We start from the raw sequence: 24,244 nt of genomic DNA, 5'->3' as shown, positions 1-24,244 counted from the left end.
TATGAATATTATGGATTATTATTTTCTATAAAGAAATGATCAGCAGGATGATTTTAGAGAGACCTGGAGAGAGTCACATGAACTGATGCTGAGTGAAATGAGCAGAATTAGGATTTCATTGTACACAGCAACAGCAAGTTTATATTATGATCAGTTCTGATGGATGTGACTCTTCTCAATAATGAGATGATTCAGGTCTGTTCGAATGATCTTGTGATGATGAGAGCCATCTACACGGAAAGAGAGCACTGTTAGAACTGAGGGTGGATCACAACATAGCATTTTCACTCCTTTTGTTGTTGTTTGCTTGAAATGTATTTTATCATTTTTTCTTTTATTGATCTGACTCTTCTTGTGTAGCAAAATAATTGTATAAAAATATATGTCTATATTCAATTTACATATATTTTTTATCATGTTTAACATATATTGGATTACTTGCCATCTAGGAAAGAGAGGGGAGGAAAGGAGGGAAATTTGAACACAAGGTTTTTCAAGGGACAACCATGAAAAAATTATCCTTGCATATGTCTTGAAAATTAAAAAAAAAGTTTCAGTATAAAAAAAATTAAAAAGAATAATAGAGAAGAAATGGTTTTGAACCTAAGTGACGTGACTGAGGGTGGGAATACCCTAAGGGCAGCTAGGTGGCAGAGTAAATAGAGTACAGGAATTAAGGAGATCTGAGTTTGAATCCAGCTTGAAACAGTTTACTAAATATGCAACCAGGGACATTTAATCTATTTCAGGTTCTTCATCTATAAAATGGAAATAACAATAGCACTTATCTCCTAGTGTTGTTGTAAGAATAAAATGAGCTATTTGTAATTTGAAAATATAAAAATTTCCTAGTGAGTCTTTAAAGTAGACACTATATTTTGCTCTTGAGGCCATATTCCCTCTCCTATCTTTCCATGGAACTTAAATTACCTAATAGCACTAATCAGGTATGAACCTAATGTGTTGCATAAATAGGATTTTGTTTCATGTTCACCCATGGTAACTCACAATTTCATATAAAAATAGTTTAGGTTATCACTCTTTGCAAATAATATGATGGTACATTTAGAGAATACTAGAAAATCAACTAAAACACTATGAGAAACAGTTTACAACTTTAGCAAAATACAAAATACAAAATAAATTAACATAAATCATTATCATTTTTACGTATTATCAACAAAATATCAACAAAGTCCAGAAGCAATAGATAAAAAAATAAATTGCATTTAAAATAACTGTAAATAATATAAAATATTTTGGAGTCTACCGGGTAATCAAAGTTAGGAACTATATGAATACAATTACAAAATATCTTCAAACAAAGAAAGTCAGATCTACTCAATTGGGAAAAAAATCAAGTGTTCATGGGTAAGCCTGATGAAAATAATAAAAATGACAATACTACCTAAACTAATCTACCGTGCCAATCAAATTCCCAAGAAATTATTTTACACATCTAGAAAAAATAATATTAAAGTTAATCTGGAAGAACAAAATGTCAATAATTTCAAGGGAATTAATGAAACACAATGCAAATAAAAGTGACCAAATTGTACTAAACATAAAACTATATTAGAAAGCAGCAGTCAATAAAACCTGGCTAAGAAATAGTCAATCAGTGGAATTGGTTAGGTTCACAGAACAAAATTGTCCGTGACTATAATCATCTACTGTTTGATACACCCAAAGACCCCTTATTTTGGGATAAAATCTTACTAATTGACAAAACCTTCTGGGAAAATTGGAAGCTAGGATGGTAGAAACTAGGCATTGACCCATACGTAACACTGAATACCAAGAAAAAGTTGAAATTGGTTCATGATTTAGACATGGAATAATATTATAAACAAAGTAAAAGAACAAATGATAGTTTGGTTTACCTTTTAGATGCGTGTAGAAGAAGGAATTTCTGCCCAAAGAAGAATTAAAATACATTATTGAATACAAAATAGATAGTTTTGATTACATTAAATTAAAAACTTTTTGTACAAACAAAATCAATGCAGACAAGTTTAGAAGGGAACCAATAATAAACTGCAGAAATTTTTACAATCAAGGATTCTGATAAAGATTCCATTTCTAAAATTAGACTCAATTTATTTGACTCAAATTAATAAGAATTCAAATAATTCTCAAGTTGAGAAATGATCAAAGGATATGAACAATTTTTAGATGAAGAAAAGGAAACCATTTCTGGTCATATGAAAAGGTGCTCTTAATCACTATTGATCAGAGAAATGCAAATTAAAACAGGTCTGAGATACCACTATATACCTCTCAGATTCACTAACATGACAGAAAAAGATGATGATGAACATTGGAGGGATTTTGCGAAAAATGGGACACATATATTGACTGTGAAATGGTGAATGGATCCAACCTTACTGGAGAGAAATTTGGAACTATAACCAAAGGTCTATCAAACTCTGCATATTCTTGGATCCACCAATGTCTCTCCTGTGCCTGTATCCCAAAGAGATCATAAAGGAGGGAAAGGGACCCACATGGGCAAAAATGTTTGTGGCAACCTTTTTGTAGTGGCAAGAAACTGGAAACTGAGTAGATGTCCCTCAGTTGGAGAATAGCTGAATAAGTTATGGTATATGAATGTTATTGTATATTATTGTTCTATAAGAAATGATTTTTTCTATAAGAAATATTCTGTAAGAAATAAATAATTTTTCTGTAAGAAAATCAGCAGGATTATTTCAGAGAGGCTTAGAGATACTTATATGAATTAATGCTAAATGAAATGAGCAAAGGAGGAAATCAGTGTACGTGGCAACAAGAAGATTATACAATTAACAATTATGATGCCAGTTTCAATGGTCTTGTGATAAAGAGAGCCATCTGCACTCAGAGAGAGAATTGGGAGAGTTGAGTCTGGATTACAACATAGTACTTTTACACTTTTTGTTTTTGTTTGTTTGCATTTTGTTTTCTTTCTCATTTTTTCCCTTTTTATCTGATTTTTTTCTCATGCAGCATGATAATTGTGGTAATATGTATAGAAGAATTGCACATGTTTAATATATATCGGATTACTTAACATCTAGTGGGGAGTGGTGGGGAAAGAAGAGGAAATTTGGAACACAAGGTTTTGCAAGGATCAGTTATTTAAAATTATCCATGCAAATGTTTTGAAAATAAAAAGCTTTAATAAAAAAAGAAATCTAAAAAATAAAAATAAAAATAGTTTAGGCCCCACTCACTGTCTTGCTTTTTAAATTTGGATATGCTATATTCTTTGGATTGCCATACAAGTAGATAAAATTAATGTTTTAAAATTGAATAAATTTACTGGAATTTATTTATCTACACTAGATATACTAAAAGCATCTTCAGGCAATTCCAATAATAGAGTGAAAGGAATGATCTCCATCTTATTCTTTTCTCATATGGTTCTCATATCTTCTGCCAGGTTTTTATATTTCATAAGCTTTTAATTCCACATATCTTTGACAACATGAATTTTCACTTTAAAGATACCTATTAAAATGTTAGCAATTTCATTGACAGAAATGTAAAATTAATTGATTCTGATTATTAATAATACTATCTCATCCCACCTCTGGGTGGGTAAGAACCATTGACAGGAGTCATAATTATCATTTTTTTTTTTTGTGTTCACATACATGTATGCTTCTGCCACTGGTTGTTAGGTAAAAGATGTCCAGAGATAGGATTTTTATACCCTTATGTGGCAGAAGCATACATGTATGACAGGAAATTGCCCATGATCAAAACAATTGCTTAATGTAGTTATTGTCTTCGTTCCAAAATATCTAACTTAAAACAATACAAAGTTTAAATACTTGTTACATGCATATGTGTTTTATTAAATGAATTCAATATTGCTGTTCGTTTTATTCTGTATTTGATCTATAAACAAATGAATAGAAAATGAGCATAATAAATCATTGGTGACAGGTTCAAGAGAACCCTGCTGTGTCTTTTAACAGAATGTTAAATGAATGTGCTTAAATATAAAAAGGAAAAAAGTGGGTAATGAGAGAATAATATAGTTGTGAACTGTTTATAACCTCTGTAGTACTTTTGTAAATTTTAATGAAAATCCATTGTCAGCTTTGTCACAGTGAAATCAGGATAATCGACTAGACTGCACCCAGTTTATAGTTCTCTTGCAAGAGTTTGCTTGTTTGGTTCTTGATTTATTTCCCAAGGGATCATTAGTGTGAGATAGAGCAGCAGTTTCCAAAACATCTCTGGTGGGAGTGGGGAGGGGTTACTTATGTTCTTTGTCATTTTATTGGATTATGCATTACTGATTTCATCACCTTACATTAAAAAGAAAAATATAATATGACCACATTTATCAACAGATATGCAGTGCACTCTACAATGCAATTTTATGTCTTTCAAAGGATCGTGATTTCCAAACCACCATTCATGAAGAAGAATCGAGATTTTCAGGTTAATTCCTGTCAGTTCAATGCTCATTATGAATTAGGAATGCTGTTGATAAAGTCAAATTATTAAAGATACATGGTTATCATTTTTCTAAGTTTCCTGTTAAATTCTATATTAATTATTAGAAGAAAAGTTATATGTATCTTCTGGGAATATATGTCATTTGGCACATTATTACTCTTATTTTTAAAATTTTAACCTATATATATATATATATATATATATATATATAGTTTATATATAATACATATTAATTACATATATATTATATGTAATATATATATAAATATAACCATTGCAAAATATTCAAAAGGATATAAGATAAAATTCAAAGAAAATACAAAGAAAATCTCAGGGAGCAAGCAAAAGAAGAAATTCCATTTTTGGATGTCTATGTCTCCTGAATAGAGTATAAGTTATTTGGCTGAAGATGACTTACACATAGATCTGTGTTTGTTCAAGTCTTTTGATTCCATTTTTTGGTAAGGCCATCTTTGTGGGGAAAGAGAGAAAGAAAGATATACTGGATCTAATAATACATCCAGTATCTCCATTATTTTGTTTATTAATCATTAAATATTTGTCAAACCTTTGTTATATTTTGGCCATTTTGCTAAGTACTGGGGATACAAAGAAAGTCATGATGGTCTCAGTTTTCCAAGAACTTACAATCTCATGAGTAAGAGAAGATATCAATAACTATGGTACAAAAACAATCTCCATATTCAGTCCCCACAGTTCTCTCTCTGAATGCAGACAGTTTTTTCTCTCACAAGACCATTGGAACTGGCCTGAATCACATCATTATTGAAAAGAGCCACCTCCATCAGAAGTAATCATTGTATAATATTGCTGTTGTCATGTACAATGATCTCCTGGTTCTGCTCATTTCATTCAGCATCAGTTCATGTAACTCTATCCAGGCCTTTCTGAAATCATCCTGCTGATCATTTCTTATAGAACAATAATATTCCATAACATTAAGATACTACAACTTATTCAGGCATTATCCAACTGAATGATTTCTAAAGAAGGTAGAATGGTAGATGGAATTTAAAGGAAGCCAGGGAGGCCTATAATAAAACATAAGGAGGGAGAGAAATGACCAGAATTGGAAGATGCAGTATCTATGTCGAGAAGAACAAATATTCTAGTTGACTCTGGACTGTAATACATGTTGGGAAAGGGGAATGCAAAGTGTAAGAAGAAGAGAAAGGAGAGGAGGTATCTCCTCTCCAAAATCATGACACTCCAATCCACAAAAAAACAGAATTTGTAATTATCTGGGGCCACCTAGGGACATTTCAGAATTTCAGATCATTAAATGACTTAATCCCCTAACAAACAGAATTGACAGCCTGCCTTCACTTATAACATCTCTCAGTAACTATTAATTATATTTGAAGGGGAGTGCAAAGTGTAAGAAGAAGAGAAAGGAGAGGAGGTATCATGGCAAATTTTGAATGCCAAAGAAATGAATTTATATATCATGCCCAAAGTGAGAGAGAGCTACTAAAATGTACTGATTAGTGAGATGGTCAAATTTCTCCTTTAAAAGATTTCTTTGACAGTTAACATTAGGATGAATATAAGTGTGGACAAACCTGTGGCAAGAACCCTAATTTATCAGATATTATCGTCTAGGCATAAAGGGATAAGACCTCATATAAGGTTGTTGGCAGTGCCAGGAGGATTGAAAATGATATACATATATGAAAGATGTTAGAAAGGTAAGCACTAGATGCTTTGGCAACCCATTGGATATAAAGATAAGAGAGAATAGAATTAGGGATGTAATTCAGTCATGAGCCTGGGTAACTAGGAGGGTTGTGGTACACTTAAAAATAAAAGGAAAATTTGAAAATATAGGTAAATTGTTGGGTAAGATAATACTTTGGTCAAGTTGAACTTTAAAAAAGTTGAAAATTTATAAAACATCCCATGCAATACCAGACTATAGACAAGTTCAAATTGTTTAAGCAGTTTGTCAGTGCAATAAAAGAAATTTTTATTTATTTATTTATTTATTTTTTGTATTTCAGACATTTATTATTCTTTTTTTTTTTTTTGAGATATATTTTTTTATTTAATAGCCTTTTATTTACAGGATATATACATGGGTAACTTTACAGCATTAACAATTGCCAAATCTCTTGTTCCAATTTTTCACCTCTTACCCCCACCCCTCCCTAGATGGCAGGATGACCAGTAGATGTTAAATATATTAAAATATAAATTAGATACACAATAAGTATACATGACCAAAACGTTATTTTGCTGTACAAAAAGAATCAGACTCTGAAATATTGTACAATTAGCTTGTGAAGGAAATCAAAAATGCAGGTGTGCATAAATATAGGGATTGGGAATTCAATGTAATGGTTTTAGTCATCTCCCAGAGTTCTTTTTCTGGACATACCTAGTTCAGTTCATTACTGATCCATTAGAAATGATTTGGTTGATCTCGTTGCTGAGGATGGCCTGGTCCATCAGAACTGGTCATCATATAGTATTGTTGTTGAAGTATATAATGATCTCCTGGTCCTGCTCATTTCACTCAGCATCAGTTCATGTAAGTCTCTCCAGGCCTTTCTGAAATCATCCTGTTGGTCATTTCTTACAGAACAGTAATATTTCTCTAAAACAAATGTCAATTATTTTTTCTTTGAGCCAACTCTGATGAGAGTAAGATTCACACAATGTTCCTCCCCCTCTCTAAATTCCCTCAGATATGATAAGTTTCTTTTGCCTCTTTGTGGGATGTGGTTTCCCTCTTTTTATCCCTCCTTCCCACCCTATTCTGCCATCATCCCTTTTCCATATCTACTTCCCTTTTTTATCTTATATCAGTACAATCAAATTATACATGTATTCTTTTTGTATATCCACAACAGAAATACAATTCTCAAGAGTTATTTTTACCTTTTCTGCATCTCTTGAGTTCTATGAGTTTGGAGATCAAATTTTTTGTTTTAGTTCTGGTTTTTTCTTCAGAAACAAATGGAATTCATTTGTTTCATTAAATGTCCATCTTCTTCCCTGGAAGAAAATGCTCACACTTAGCTGGGTAGTTTATTCTTGGCTGCATCCCAAGTTCTTGTGCCTTTCGGAATATCATATTCCAGGCCCTTCTTTCCTTTAATGTAGAGGCAGCCAGATCTTGGGTGATCCTTATTGTGGCACCTCGGTATTTAAATGGTTTTTTTTTCTGCTGCTTGTAAAATTTTTTCTTTAATCTGATAGTTCTGAAATTTGGCCACAATGTTCCTTGGGGTTTTTATTTTAGGGTTTCTTTCAGAAGGTGTTCGATGAATTCTTTCAATGCCTATTTTACCTTCTGATTCTATTACATCTGGGCAGTTCTCTTTGATGATTTCTTGTAAAATAGTATCTAGGCTCTTTTTTTTCATCATAGTTTTCGGAAAGTCCAATAATTCTCAGATTATCTCTCCTAGATCTATTTTCCAAGTCTGTCGTTTTATGCAAGTAGATAATTCATGGTTTTTTCCAGTTTGTCAATTTTTTGGTTTTGCTTGACTGATTCTTGCTGTCTCAATGAATCATTAGTTTCTATTTGTTCAGTTCTAATTTTTAAAAGAATTTATTTTCTTCATTAGCTTTTATACTTCTTTCTGATATATGTCAATTGAGTTTTTAAATGTATTGTTTTGGTCGTGGAATTTTTTCCATTTCACTAATTTTTTTTTTAGTGAATTATTTTCTTTTTCCAATTCACAGATCCTACTTTCTTGAGTGTTCTTTGTCTTTTCCAATTCACAGATCCTACTTTCCAGTGAATTCTTTATTTTTTCCAATTCACAATTCTTACTTTCCTGAGATTTTTTTACTTTTTCCAATTCGTATTTCAGGAAGTTGTTGCTCTCTTGTAAGGCTTCTCTTTCCTTTCCCCATTTATCTTCTAACTCTGTTTTGAGACTTTTAATGGTCTCTTCTATGAGAGCATTATGTAAAGGAGGACAGTCTGATGCATTTTTGCTGTTTGAGGTCTCTTCAGGTTTGCTGACCTGCTCTTTTTCTGCATAGAAGCTGTCGATGGTTCTTTTCATCTTTTTATTCATGTTTTAAAGCCTTTAGGGTAGGTCTCCTAGGCAAGGGGGTTACCAGCTTCCTCTGCAGAGCAGGGAAATGTGTAAACCGATTTCCGGCTCAGAGGTATGGGAGTGCTCTGAGTGAGAGTTTTCCCTTCCCCCAACAGGAAGTGGATTCAGCACTGGCCAAGCTATCAAACTGCTTAGTAGGGCTGAGTGGGTTAGCGATTGCCCTGGACTAGAGACTGAGGGGTGAAAGTGTCACTGCCCCAGGCCAGAGCCTCTTGTGGGACTGTGAGTATTAGCAGCTGACAGCAGACAGCAGACTGCAGACCACCCCGAACTCTGCACCAGTGTCTCTGCCCAATGCAAATCGGCCCTGGAAAAGCTCTATGGCCCCAAGCCGAGCTCCCCACTGCGCAGATTGGAGGCTAACCCGGGCTGTGTCCTCCTGCCGTGCAGGATCACAGCTGCCCCAAGGAAAAGCCCTGTACTGGGGGTTGGGGCTGTGCGCTTGTGCTGAGATCTGTGCTTTCACTTTCGGTTTGAAGCTCTCCCGGGAACCTAATTTCTCTCCCTGTTTGCACTGATCTTCCCCCTGGCCCCGGAACCAACCTTTTTTGGCGAGACTGCAGATTTTCTTCGGCCGGTGAGTTGTTCTACTTCTTATCTTTATGAATTGTAGCAGTCAAGACTATTTTTGAGGCTCGATATAATATTGATAAAGAGGGTAAGAGAAGAGCTTAGAAAGTCGCGTGTGTCTTCTCCGCCATCTTGGCTCCGCCCCTCAAAGAATTTTTTAAAATGAAATAATTTAAACATTAATATGCAATTAGTAATTTTATCCAAATTATATTTATTCAATTCATCAATAAATTCACTGGGCAAACTATAATGAAGACATGTTTAGGCCTTCATGCAGCTTAACAAACCTATGCAAGAATGTAAAATTTTATATAATCAACATAAAACAACAGTTATAGAACAGATTATCATATTCTGAAGTTTAGAAGGGGATATTCTAGTATTAAGCTAAAATCCTAACGTTAGTGGTCAAAGAAATCCTACTAAAGGTCATTATATTTGACCATCTCACTCATCAGTACATTTCAGTAGAACTCTCTCACTTTTCATCTCTTTGGCTTTCCAGATTTGCCATAGCCTATCCCCTCTCCTTTCTCTTCTTCTTACACTTTGCAGTCCCCTTTGCCAACATATGCTACATTCCAGAGACACTTGAATCTGCATTCTTCTCAAACAAATGTACTAAGTCAGTAAAAGAAAAGGCCACAATAAGATGTGGTGATAGAATTTGCAACTGAATGTGAGGCAATCAGTAATCTTTGGAAATTTCTGTCATTTTATATTTGCCAATTTAAATTCATTAAATGTGTGCTCTCTTAAAATCACTATCTCCTCATAAAAGATGAGAAAAGACCCTCTTATTGCAAAAAAATGTTTGTAGCAGTTCTTTCTGTGATGGCAAGAAATTAGAAATTGAGTGGAGCTCATCAATTGAAGGATGGCAGAATAAGAAGTGATATTTGAATGTAAAAGGATATTATTGTTCTATAAGAAATTATAAGCAAGCAGATTTTAGAAAAGCATAGAAAGACATGCTGAGCAAAGAGAACAGAAGGAGGAGAACATTCTATATAATAACAGCAAATTTATGTAAGGATCAACTAAGGTAGACTTGGGTCTTCTCAGCAAATAATCCAAATGTCCCAAGACAGTTTCATTAGACTTGAAATGCAAAATGCCATCCACATCCAGAGAAATATGGAGACAGGCTGCAGATCAAAACATATTATTTTCATGTCTCTTTTTTTGTTTGTTAATTTGTTTTTTTTTCTATTTTTTCATTTTGTTCTGGTTTTTTCATTTATATCTTTGACTGATTTAAAAATATGCTTAAAATGATTGTATATATCAGATTGCTTTTTGTATTGGAGAAGGAGGAGGTAAGGGAGAAGAGAAAAATGGAACTCAAAATCCTACAAATGTAAATGTTGAAAACTATCTTTAAATGTAATAGTAAAAATAAAATACTATTGAATTTTTTTAAAAAAATAACTTTTTTTCTTATTAATATAAACTACATCCTCTTTCAGAGATATGTCAGTAGGAAGCTACTCATTTCCATCTTTACTTTGAGTACAACAAATAAAAATCATGTTAATCTTCATTACATCACTATAAATGATCTCTAATTCATTGTTTTGATTTATCTAATATAACTCTGGAAAAGCTAGAAATTATTTTTAAATGCTTTGTAATGTTCCCAGCATAAAAATAAAGGTTAACACCTAAAACTGCTGAAATATATAGTATTTCATACTTTTCTTCTTTGCTTTTTTAGAATACACTTTGTTTATAAATTCATATAATAAAAACTAACTTTCATCAAAGATATGCAGTGAATTATAAATTAGAAAAAATGAGCATAAGCAATATAGAGAAAATAATCTAAACCTGAAAGTTGATGTCATGGCCCCTTCTTTATGATTTACTGAAATCTCAGTAAATCTATCACTTGCTTCAAGTAATTTGGTCCCTCACTGAGCTGTTATAAAATTCTTCCTTGTAAGTAATGTCAGTAGTCAGGTAGAGGCAAGAGGAAAAAAAAATACTTTCATTATGAGCAGAACTAATTAAAAAACTCATCAGTACTACATACATATTGCTACACTGAATCTCTTAAAGGTTCTGAAAATGATTTACAATAGTTGCTTTAAATCAGCACAAATCCTAAACTTGGCATGCCTGACTTCCTGCATCAGGTTATTAGATTATAAACTCAAAGCATTTGTTGTTAATAAATAGTGTGTTTGGGGGAAACAGGAGTTTTGCCTAATGTCCTTTTTGCTCACCTCCCCCCCAAAAAAGAACATATGGATTTGTGATATGATTTCTTATGTGCCATTTCAGATATAAAGTTTCTATAGCTTGGATTAGTGATACTTTGGACCTTGGGAAAGACCTTGCCTGCATCTCAGCCTGACTTTATTTTTTCATAAAACCTTGCAGGTTCAGTAAACTTGTATTCCTGCAGAGAGAGTTTAACTTGTTAATACCTCAAAGTATGCCCATTAATTTCTGGCTTTATTTCTGACTTTAAGCCAAAGTATACAGATAATTTAAAGTGAAAGTTTTAAGAGGCATTTTGTTCTTTCTGCTTGACTTTCAGCAGATGAATTCCTAAATATTCCTCTTTTTCCATCATACCAAATTAAATTGGTTTAAGTAACTTTAAGTAGAATAACCTTTTCTAATATTGCCATTTCAGGTAGCATCTTAACCAAGTATTTGATTATCTAATTACTTGAAGCCCATTATAATAGTAGTTCTTTTAGTGACCATGTTTTAAATTAAAGCTTTATATTTACAAAGCACATGTATGGGTAATTTTTTTTTCTGCATTAACCCTTGCAAAACCTTTTGTTCCAAATTTTCCCCTCCTTCCCCCTACCCCCTGCCCTAGCTGGCACATAGCCCAATATACATTAAATATGTTGAAATACATGTTAAATCCAATATATGTATATTATATATATATATATATATATATATTTATACAATTATCTTGCTGCACAAGAAAAATCAGATCAAGAAGGAAGAAAAAGAAAAACTGAGAAAGAAAACAAATTGCAAGCAAATAACAGAGAAAGAATTTTATGTTGGGTTCCACTAGTGACCATATTTTTATCAATAATTTTACCTATGTATCATTCTTTAAAAACACCCATGTACATTTGCTAATTTTTTCATAGTTTTCTAAATGGGTATTTTAGAACCCACTTAAAACCACTTCTTTGAGGATATTTTTTCACATTTCATTAGGAGCAATATATTTCTAAAACTGGCAAATCATACAAATCATGACTTGATTTTTTATTATGTTGATTATCTAGAATTTAAAAAGTAATGGATAAAATATTAAAAATTAAAATTACATCAAAAGTGTCTTCTCCATTCTCCATCCCCCATAGAACCAGTTATTAAATACTTACTAGCACATCTCTAGTTTTAAGTAATATTTAAATGTAATAAAAAAATTTAAGTGTTTACAAAATGCCAACTGATCTGCTAAGGAACAGGGATAAATACAGAAATTTTGTATATATCCTGCTTTCAAGTTGCGGGTATTGTAATTAATAAAGACCACAAATGAAAAGGAATTCATCTTCAAGGCAGATGGAAATTTCAAATAAGGACTTGCCGATCAGGCAAGCTACTAGGACAGATGACAATACTCCAAGGACTTGAGGAATAAAAGCAGAACAGATTGTCTCCAGACAAAAGTTATTGGGGAAATAGCTAGTGGATCTAAGATCAGAAAAATAGTGGGATTCTGGATTACATCTTCTATTCTGCCATTCCATCTCTTTCTGATTCCTATTCCCTTCCTATCTTCTTTCCTTTCCTCTCTCTATTCCTTTTTTTTCTCTTTTTATCTTCTTGCATATTTCACTGCTTTTTCATTCTTTTCTTCTTTCCTTCTATTTGCCTTTCTATCAATTTACATGAACCACTCATGAAAAATATGGTATTAAGTAATAAAGTAAATGAACATACTCAGATATTTCTTTCTGTATTTTTGCCTATTCAGCACATGAAACTGCAATATTATATCACATGAAATGAAAGTCAGAAGGATTTAACTCACCTCAGTAATCTTATTTCTCAACATTCATTATCAGTAACTTCACAGCTGCTGTACAACTTACTTATTCAAATAAAAATTAAAAGAGATAAATTTGTTGATGTCAGATATTTTCAGTAAGAATTCTTTTCCATAAGATATGTATGGGTAATTAGATTGATGTATATGTGAGGTGGTTGTGAAGGCATCTGAGATAAAAAAGAAAAAAAAAAAGTAAACTAGATAGGTAGATAGAAAGATAGATAGATAGAGATAGAGATAGCGATAAAAGGTTTAGAGTTCCAATATTAAGGGAGATTTGGTTTATGTTGGGATTTATCTCCTTCAATATTAGTTCATTCCTTAATTATAGTTAATTGACTTGGAGAGGCCTATTAATTTTTCTTTAGCACAAAACACTATTACTTTCATTACTCTTGCATTGATATTCTAGTCTTGCTTCAAATGGCTGAACACATTTTTTTGGTTTGTTTTTTATTATTATTGTTGCTTTTTATTTACAAAACATATATAATATTCTGGTTGTTTTTCTGGAGGTCTCTGGACCAGCCTTCATTTTAGCAGAGTAATTATGACAAGAATAGCCAGGGATAAAATCCAAATTCTTTATTATCTCCTTCACAGTCTAGTTTCCTTGCCTGGGGCCCAGGCTAGCTTTCTTGAGGTCCTCTGGAATGTGTTTTGGTTTCTGTGGGAAAGGCAGGGGGACACCACAGCAGTCTCTGTCTTAAAGTTTCTCTCAGTCCGAAGTTTTGTGCTCCAGTCTCTAGCCACCACAAAGGTAGGAGATAGAATGAATGTCTCTCCTTGACTCCAAGAGCTTGAGCTCCTACCTTCAGTCTTCTGTCTTCTCTAAGTCTATTCTATTCCCCCTCATAGTTTGTCTCCAAGCCCTTCCAAGTCTGACCTTAGCTGAGTTTATCCCAGTTTATATACTCTATTATAATTAGATCATTTACAGTATACTAAGTATAAACCAATCATTATATCACTAGGGAACCATTACTTGTTATAAGATTAAATCAATCATACTGAACTAGAGAACTATTAATCATCATGCTAAACTAGATAATCATTGTCTTATCAATTCTACTTATTTAATACCTTATAGGAATCCTGGTTTCAGTAGTATGGCAGAAACTAGACATTGACCCACACAACACTGTACACCAAGATAAAGTCAAAATGGGTTCATGATTTAGGCATAAAGAATGAGATTATAAATAAATTAGAAGAACATAGGACAGTTTACCTCTCAGACCTGTGGAAGAGGAAGGAATTTATGACCAAAGAAGAACTAGAGATCATTACTGATCACAAAATAGAAAATTTTGATTATATCAAATTGAAAAGGTTTTGTACAAACAAAACTAATGCAGACAAGATTAGAAGGGAAGCAACAAATTGGGAAAACATTTTTAGAGTCAAAGGTTCTGATAAAGGCCTCATTTACAAAATATATAGAGAATTGACTTCAATTTATAAGAAATCAAGTCATTCTCCAATTGATAAATGGTCAAAGGATATGAACAGACAATTCTCAGCTGAAGAAATTGAAACTATTTCTAGTCACAGGAAAAGTGCTCCAAGTCATTATTAATTAGAAAAATGCAAATTAAGACAACTCTGAGATACCATTACACATCTGTCAGATTGGATAAAATGACAGGGAAAGATAATGCAGAATGTTGGAGGGGATGTGGGAAAACAGGGACACTAATACATTGTTGGTGGAATTGTGAATACATCCAGCCATTCTGGAGAACAATTTGATTTTCCTATTTCCTTTTTCTAATCAGATTTAACAAAGGTTTATATATTTTATTGTGTTTTTTCCATAAAACCACCTCTTAATTTTATTTATTAATTCAATAGTTTTTTTTTTACTTTCAATATTATTAATTTCTCCTTTTAATTTTACAATTTCAAGTTTAGTATTTGATTGGGGGGGTTTAATTAATTTTTTCCTATCTTTTTAAGTTGCAAGCCCAATTCATTGATCTTCTTTTTCTCTATTTTATTCAAGTAAGCCTCTCTATATATATAATTTCCCCTTATTTCTGCTTTAGCTGCATCCCACAAATTTTGGTATGATGTCTCATCATTGTCATTATCTTGAGTGAAATTATTAATTGGGCCTATAATTTGCTGTTTCACCCAATCATTCTTTAAGATGAGATTGTTTAGTTTCCAATTACTTTTTGATCTATTTTCCCCTAACGTTTTGTTGAATATAATTTTTATTGCATCATGATCTGAAAAGAAAGCATTTTACTATTTCTGCCTTCCTACATTTAATTTTGAGGTCTTTATGTCCTAATACATGGTCAATGTTTGTATAGGTTCCATGATCTGCTGAGAAGAATGTATATTTTTTTCTGTCACCATTCAGTTTTCTCCAAAGATCTATCATACCTAATTTTTCTAATATTCTATTTACTTCTTTAATTTCTTTCTTGTTTGTTTGTTTGTTTGTTTTTGGTGGTTTGAGTTATCTAATTATGAGAGTGCAAGGTTGTCTCTCTTAACTTATCCTTTAGGAAGTTAGATACTATATCACTTGGTGCATATATGTTTAGTATTGATATTGCTTCATTGTCTATGTTACCCTTTTGCAAGATATAGTTTCCTTCCTTATCTCTTTTAATTAAATCAATTTTGGCTTTTGCTTGATCTGAGATAAGGATGGCTACCCCTGTTTTTTTGATGTCACTTGAAGCATAATAGATTCTGCTCTGGCCTTTTACCTTTACTCTATATATATCTCCCTGCTTTAAATTTGTTTCCTGTAAACAGCATATTGTACAGTTCTGACTTTTGTTCCAGTCTGCTCTCTGCCTTTGCTTTATGGGAGAGTTCATCCCATTCACATTTTCAGTTAAAATTACTAATTCTGTATTTCCTTCCATCTTATAATATCCAAATTATGCTTTTCTTTTTCTTGCTCCCCTTTTCCCCCTTTCCCACTATTAAAATTATGGCCACCACTCACATCACGTAGTTCTCCCTCTTTAGGATCCCTCCTATCCCCTTTGAATCCCTTCCCCTTTCTTGTACCCTTCCCTTATTACTCTTTTCCCTTTTCCTCTCCCACTTTTTTATGAGGTGATAGAAGTTTCTCTGTTAAAAAAAATAAGTCAATTATTTTGTCTTTAAGCCAACTCTGATGAGAATAAGATTCACACAATGTTCCTCCCCCTCTCTAAATTCTCTCAGATATGATAGTTTTCCTTCGCCTCTTCGTTGGATGAAGTTTCCCTCTTTTTAATCTCCCCTTTTCGCTTTTTATGACACTAGCACCTTTCTACTACTACTTCCCTTTTTATGTTAAATCAGTAAAATCAAATTATACATGTACTCTTTATGTATATCCACAACAGATGTACAATTCTCAAGAGTTACTTTTACCTTTTTCTGCTTCTCTTGAGCCCTATGGATGGAGATCAATTTTTTTGTTTAGATTTGTTTTTTTTTTTCCCTTGGAAACAAATGGAATTCATCTGTTTCATTAAATGTCCATCTTCCTCCCTGGAAGAAAATGCTCAGCTCAGCTGGGTAGTTTATTCTTGGCTGCATTCCAAGTTCTTTTGCCTTTTGGAATGTGAGATTCTTTTGACCTTTAATGTGGAAGTAGCCAGATTCTGAGTGATCCTTATTGTGGCACCTTGGTATTTGAATTTTTTTTGGCTGCTTGTAATATTTTTTTCTTAGTTTAGTAGTTCTGAAATTTAGTCACAGCATTCCTTGGAGTTTTTATTTTAGAGTCTTTTTAGAAGGTGTTCAATGAATTCTTTCAATGCCTATTTTACCTTCTGATTCTATTATAACTGTGCAGTTCTCTTTGATGATTTCCTTTAAAATAGTATCTCGGTTCTTTTTTTCATCATAATTTTCAGGAAGTCCAATAATCCTCAGATTATCTCTCCTAGATCTATTTTCCAAGTCTGTTGTTTTCCTAAGTTAATATTTAATGTTTTTTCCTAATTTTAATTTTTTTTTTGGTTTTGCTTGACTGATTCTTGATGTCTCAATTATTCATTTCTATTTGTTCAATTCTGATTTTTAATGAGTTATTTTCTTCATTAGCTTTTTTTACTTCTTTTTGTATATGTACAATTGAGTTTTGAAATGAGTTGTTAAAACTGGAATTTTTTTTTTCCATTTCATTATTTTTTTTACTGAGTTATTTTCTTTTTCCAATTCACAAATCCTACTTTCCTGGGAGTTCTTTACCTTTTCCAATTCACAAATTCTGTTTCCCTGCACTTCCTGGAAGTTCTTTACCTTTTCCAATTCACATTTCAGGAAATTGTTACACTCTTACATATTTTCTCTTTCCTTTCTCCATTTTTCTTCTAGTTCTCTTTTAAGATTTTTTATAGTTTCTTCTAAAAGAGCCTAGTGTGATGGGGATCAGGTTACATCCCCCTTTGGGGTATTGTCTGGATACTGCCTGCTATTAGTCTCCTTAGGGTTGAAAACCTGCTCTCTTTCTGTATAGACACTATGGATCTTCCTTTTGATTTTTTACTCATTTTTTTAAAGCCTTTAGGGTCTGCCTTCAGGGCAAGGTGGTTACTAGCTTTCTCTGCAGAGCAGTAATAGGTATATGTACAGTAGCTGTCCTGCCAACAGGCTGCAAAGAGCGAAGAGGTGGGGGAGTGCTCTGGGAAAAGTCCCCCATCCGATGTGACTCAGGTCTGGGTATCATGGACAAGCTGTGGATGTGCCAAGAAAAGAACCCTGCTATTTGGATTAGCAACTGCCTTGGGGCTAGAGGCTAAGCAATGAAACTGTCACTGCTCCAGGCTAAAGCCTTCTGTGAGTATTAGCAATTGCCCAGCAAATAGCCCCACATAACACTGGAAGTATATCTGCCCAGGGGAGCACAGTTGAACTGTGGAAGTTCTATTGCCCCATGCCAAACCCCACACTCTGCAGATTATAAGCTACCCAGGGCTATGTCCTCCTGCCATGCAGATTTGTGAATGCCCTACTAGAGCCAAGTTTGCAGAATGCAACTGCACAGCTGTGTTGTGGTCTGTGCTGAATCACTTCAGGTTTTGGGTGGATATAGCCAGATCCTGTTAGGTTCTGGCATTTTTTAGAGTACCTTCTACCTTTGGCTTTATTTTCTCTGCTGGTTTACTGCTTTGCAAACAAAACAGAGCAGTCAGCCTATGGCAGAGTTATCTCTGCAAATTTTCTAACCACAGAGGCCACCCCTGCCCAGTTTGCTCAATATGCTAGCCTCTGGTTCTATCCCTGTTTGTTCCTGCTGCTCAGGACCAACCTTTTTGGTGATCTTCCAGATTATCTTCAGTTGGTAAATTGTTGCACTTTCAGTGTTCATGAATTTTACCAGTCAAGTGCTATTTTTGAGGCTGAATTTAATCATTGGTTGTGAGGGAATTAGAACGGCTTAGAAAGTCCCATGTGCCTTCTTTGCCATCTTGGCTCCACCCCCATACTTAAATGGATCTTAATGGATTTAAATCTGAAACTGGATTAAATGGATTCAAATTACAAAATTCATTTCTGTGGCCTTTTCTCTCCAAACTCATTCTTTTCCATGTAGCCTGTGAATTGTCGTCTAAATCTTCACTAAAGATTTGCATAAGCAATACGAATAATATTATGGTTTTCCATACATTCTCTTAATGGTATGGGTATACTGACCAGTGTTTTAATTTATTTTAGAACAGTATTCCATGATTAGTATGCATTATAGAAAACCAAAAGTATAATGGCACAAAAATTCTCTGTGCATTAGAGGACATTAAAGAAGTTTTTGATTTTGCTCAACCCATAATTATTTCCTTTTTTAATGATTTCTGAGTCCAACTCTGTGTTTATTTGCAGTATGTGTCCATATTATATATTGGTGTGTTGTCACTGTTACTCAGTAATTTCAATCATGTCTGACTTTTCATGACCTGATTTGGAATTTTCTTGACAAAGATTCTCTGGTGGTTTGCTGTTTCCTTCTCCAGATCATTTTATAGATGAAGAACTATGACAAACTTGGTTAAGTAACTTGCCCAATATCACATAGGTAGTATCTGAAGCTAAATTTGAACTCAGAAAGATGAATATCCTTGACTCCAGACTTGGCACTCTATACACTACACCACTTAGCTATCTCCTAGATATTGATTGCTGAATTCTACTAGTTTTTAATCTAGATACATTTTAAAATTTGTATTATAGGAAAAAAAGTTTTCAAGTCCCATCTTTTGACATATATTAGCTCTGAGATCTGATATTCTTACATTTGAGTGATAAAAGAATTGTACTCATTATAAAGTACAGAACAGGTGATGACCACACTATTAAAGAGATTTTTGCAAGTGATATGGTACAAAAATATACAGACATATAAACATATAAGTGTTTATTTAGACATATATGCATACATGTATGTATTTATATGTATATATATATAAATATATAATATAAAATGTAATGTATATGTAAACATGTACATATATAAATTTTTATATAAAGATATATCAAAATTATTCATGATTCCTTGAAAAACATAAGAATTGAATTCACCTCATTAAATATCTATTTGACCATCAATATCATATATATATGTTATATATCATATATGTGCCATATATCAAGTAACTCTTCACTTTCTAAAGGAATTTTTCTTCTTGTAGATTAGGTCCCCAAATATTCTTTTCAGTGAAAGATATAAATGGCATTAATAGCAAACAATTTGCTGTGAAAAAATATAAAATTTTTATTGTTATTATGATTATTGTTTTTTGTTTCCATTTTATTTTTATCTTAGTAGTCTCAGGAAGATGTTGCAAGACTTTTCAACTTTTCCTTAAAATTAATTTTACTTTCTACTTTTTCTTTCTACTTTTTCAGATAATACTGCCCATAATCTTTTGTAACACTTGTTTGCAAGATTTCACAAATGACTTTATTTGCAATTAGTCCTGTTGCTCTCAGCTGCCTTATCTTTTCACTTTGAAAGAAAGATAATTACATGTAGAGTAAAAAAAATTTATAACTTTGGACTATTTTTATAGAAATTGGTTTGCATCACTGATATTTTATAAAAAAACTAATTTATGTCTGTTATTTCTTCTATTCAAAATTTAATTTCATAATAAAATGTTTAGATTATTCAAGATTAAGAAATTTTAACCATGTTACTTTTTCCTCATTTTAATTTTTCTTGCTTTGAATTGATATTAACCTTTTCCCTAAAAAAAAAATCAGTTGTCTGAATATCCGCAGAATGCTTATTCAAAATGCCTTAACAGCAAGAATAATAATTTTCTATTATTAAAAAATAATCAATTTAATTTTTTTATTGTTCACTTTTTTCTGCTTCCTTTTCCTCCTTTTGCTTCTCCTGTTCTTCTTTTCCTCTTTCCCTCTTTTTTCTCCCAATAGTGTGTGAATTTCTTGAGAGCAAGGCTATTTTGCATTTTTTTTTTCTTTGCATGACTAGCACATCAGCATTTATCATTGTGCCTGGAACAATAACAATTTTCTAATGCTTGTTTACTTGCTTCAAAATGTCATAAGGTTTAAGGATATGGAAGGGCATTAAAATTAGAAAACTATGCACTAAATTTCAATGTTTTGTTTGGCAACGTGTAGTCAGAGCTGATGATATCAGAAAGTCTCCTAACTTAGTACTTTATTACTACTTTAATAGTGATTTAAAATATTTTTTTTAAAGTTGTTGGTCATCTTGCATCTGCAATTGCCACATTTTCAGTTATAGACAAATGATAGTGTAATATTCAATAGGAAATTATCTACAAGATATTTTGCAGTGGGAATTCAAACAAAATTTTCTCAGTCTAATTCATTTCTATTCCACAATTATTTAGCAACATTTATACATTTGTCAAACAAAATATATGGCAGCAAGGTGTATTGCTGGTTTAGATGATATAATTATTTGTAAAATCTTACAGAGGAGGTTTGTGAAAGATTATATGTAGTATTGCCTCATAAAAGAGTGGGAAGCAGGGGAGGGAAAAACAAGTTTATTGACTCAATTAAACCATATCATCCTGAAAGTACTTAAGGTTTGAAACTGAAAGAACAACAAACCTACAAAAAGGAGAGCATCTGTCAAGGTTTCCATAACTTTTTTTTTTTCTATTAATGGCAGGGGAACCACTAGATTTGAACTAGCATTGCAGTCCCCAGTGTGCTCATAAAAAATAGAAATGACTTTAAAGAAAAAATATATGGGATAAGCAGTTAGATTGATCAAATATTCAAAAAGGGCACAACAGAATAAGAAAAAGGTCACAACGTTTGAGGGTTTAGTTACTAAGACATTTCTCAGAAGGGAGTATGGCAAAAATTTTGTATAGTCCTAATGATTAGTGGCAGATGTATGGTAGCATGAGCTCTGAGGAAATGATAATAACTACCAAGCCATGGGAGGTATTGTAGTGTAGAGGATAGAAAAATAACTTAGCAAGAAGAAGCATTTGGAGTCTTCCTTCTGCTTCATACTTGTTGAATATTCCCAATCAGGTCACTTAATGTCTCAGTTCTCCAGGACACTCAAAGTTTAAAAGCTATAGAGAAGATAATGACTTGCTTTCTTGAAGGAAGTTTTCTTTCCCAGGAATCCAGGAATTATCTATACTTATGAAATCTGAAGTCCAGTCTCTGTCCCAATTATGCTCTATGTTCTAATCTTTGGAAAGATTTTATGAAAATAATTTATACATATAGCAAGGGTGTCTTTGGGGAATGTAAGCAAAGGAAATGGCAGGGCTTCTGGAAACAAAATCCAAAATAAAGCAAAATTAGTACTTGATATAAATAGTATAAATATAATAAAAACTTATTCTAAGTAGTAAGCTATAAAATTGACTGAAAAGAAAGAAAATGACAGATTTAACTGTGCTTACTTTTTTGCAAACTACAAAAAATACATATTTGATCTGGTAAAAATAAATCATACATTATATGCATGTTTCATATAATTGTTGAAATAATTTAAGAATGGTTTAAAGATGTTATGACAGATAATATGATCTAAAAACGCTGTGTTTGTTAATATTAAGATTCAAAAGTGTGGACCACTAGTTAAATTTTCAGGCTTTCCCAATTTATTATCTTTTTTATATTTTCCCTCTTCTTCCATTTTTTTCTTTAATATATTATCTATTGCTGAATAAAGGGCACCAAATCTTGTGCATATAGAGGAACTGGTCCCTTCCTGTTAAAGATTTGAGGACAAACACAACTCTTCATAATTATGCAATCCTGAAATAATGAAAAGTTGTAGATTCTAAGAACTAACCCTAAGAATATCAGTATTAAAAAGCCAAAAGATTGGGATGGTGTCTCCTCAGGTAAAGGTATGAAGAGTAATTTTATAATTTCAAATTTCAAAGTTAAAAAATATATTTAAAAATGAGTCAACACAAAAGCAACAACAAGAGTAACTTGAGTATAAAAAGATATTATGGAGGCAGTGAAGATGTGAACCAGTGGACCATAGATAAAAACTCAGAATAAAATAATGTGGAAAGAGAAATATTCAAAGCCTTAAAAAATGCCCATTGGAAAGAAGTAAAGCAAGAATTTCTGGAACAGATAAATAAATAATTGTGGTAGAGGAAAAATTGGGAAAAAATAAATAATTCAATGGAACTATAAAAAAGACAATACTTTGGCAAACTAGGTGCAAAGAATACTGAAGAAAATAACATCTTAGGCAATGAAATTGGCATAATGGTAAAAGAGGCAAAAAAATCACTGAATAAAAGAACTCTTTAAAAGTAGAATAGGTGAAATGGAAAAAAAAAAAAGAAATGCAAAATTTCATTGAAAAAAAAAACAAACTCCTTAAAAGACAAAACTGGTCAGATGGAAAAAGAAGTACAAATGTTCACAATAAAATAATTCCTTATACATTAAAATTGGACACGTAAAATCCAATGACTCTATGACATACCAAGACACAATGATACAGGTAAAAGAATTTTTAAAACAAAGAAATAAAATATGAACTATCTCACTGATAAAATAACTGACCTGTAAAACAGGACCAAAAGAGTTAAGAAACACTGAACTACCTCAAAATTATGAGCAACAAAAAAAGAATCTTGACATCATATTTCATGGAATTATAAACAAAAAATTTCAGACATGTTAGAACCAGAGGGTAAAATAGGAATTCAAAGAATCTACTTATCATCTGTTGAAATTCCCAATTGAAAACTGACAAATTCCAGCAAAATTCCAGAGTTCTTGGGTGAAGAAAATATATTGCAAGCATCCAACAAATCTAAATATTGTGAAGACACAGTAAGGATTGGAAAAAAAAATCCAGCTTCCATGGTAAAGGAGCAAAGAGTTTGGAATATGATATTCCAGAAGGCAAAGGAGCTATAATTACCATCAAGAACAAACTTTGCAGCAAAACTTCAGGCAATTATTCAGGGTGAAATAGATATTTAATAAATAGAAAATTGTAATGCTTTCCTGATGAAAAGATCAGAATTGAACAAACAAGATACTCCAAAGAAATACAAAAGGCTAAATGGAAATCAAAATCATGTGGAACTCAGTTAAGTTCAATTGTTTACAATTATATACAGAAAGATGATAGTGAAATTCCAATTATTGCTCCCAACACACTTCAGCCCAAATTTTCCCCCCCTCCAGCTCTGAGCCCTACAAAAATCAATAATTACAGGTATCCCTAGAACAATGCAGCATGAAAAATTGGAACAAGAGGTTTGGCAATTGTTAACGCTGTAAAGTTACCCATGCATATAACTTGTAAATAAAAGGCTATTAAATAAAATAAGTAAATAAATAAATAAGGTAGCAGCAAAAAAAAAAAAAAAAAAGTGTGCATACCCTTTGATCCAGCAGTGCTACTACTGGGCTTATATCCCAAAGTGATTATAAAGAAGGGAAAGGGATCTGTATGTGCACGAATGTTTGTGGCAGCCCTCTTTGTAGTGGCCAGAAACTGGAAACTGAGTGGATGCCCATCAATTGAAGAATGGCTAAATAAATTGTGGTATATGAATATTATAGAATATTATTGTTTAGTAAGAAATGACCAACAGGGTGATTT

The sequence above is a fragment of the Sarcophilus harrisii genome, chromosome 5, assembly GCF_902635505.1.
Source record: "Sarcophilus harrisii chromosome 5, mSarHar1.11, whole genome shotgun sequence".
NCBI classification, from domain to species: domain Eukaryota; kingdom Metazoa; phylum Chordata; class Mammalia; order Dasyuromorphia; family Dasyuridae; genus Sarcophilus; species Sarcophilus harrisii.
Note: the sequence above shows the minus strand (reverse complement) of the source record.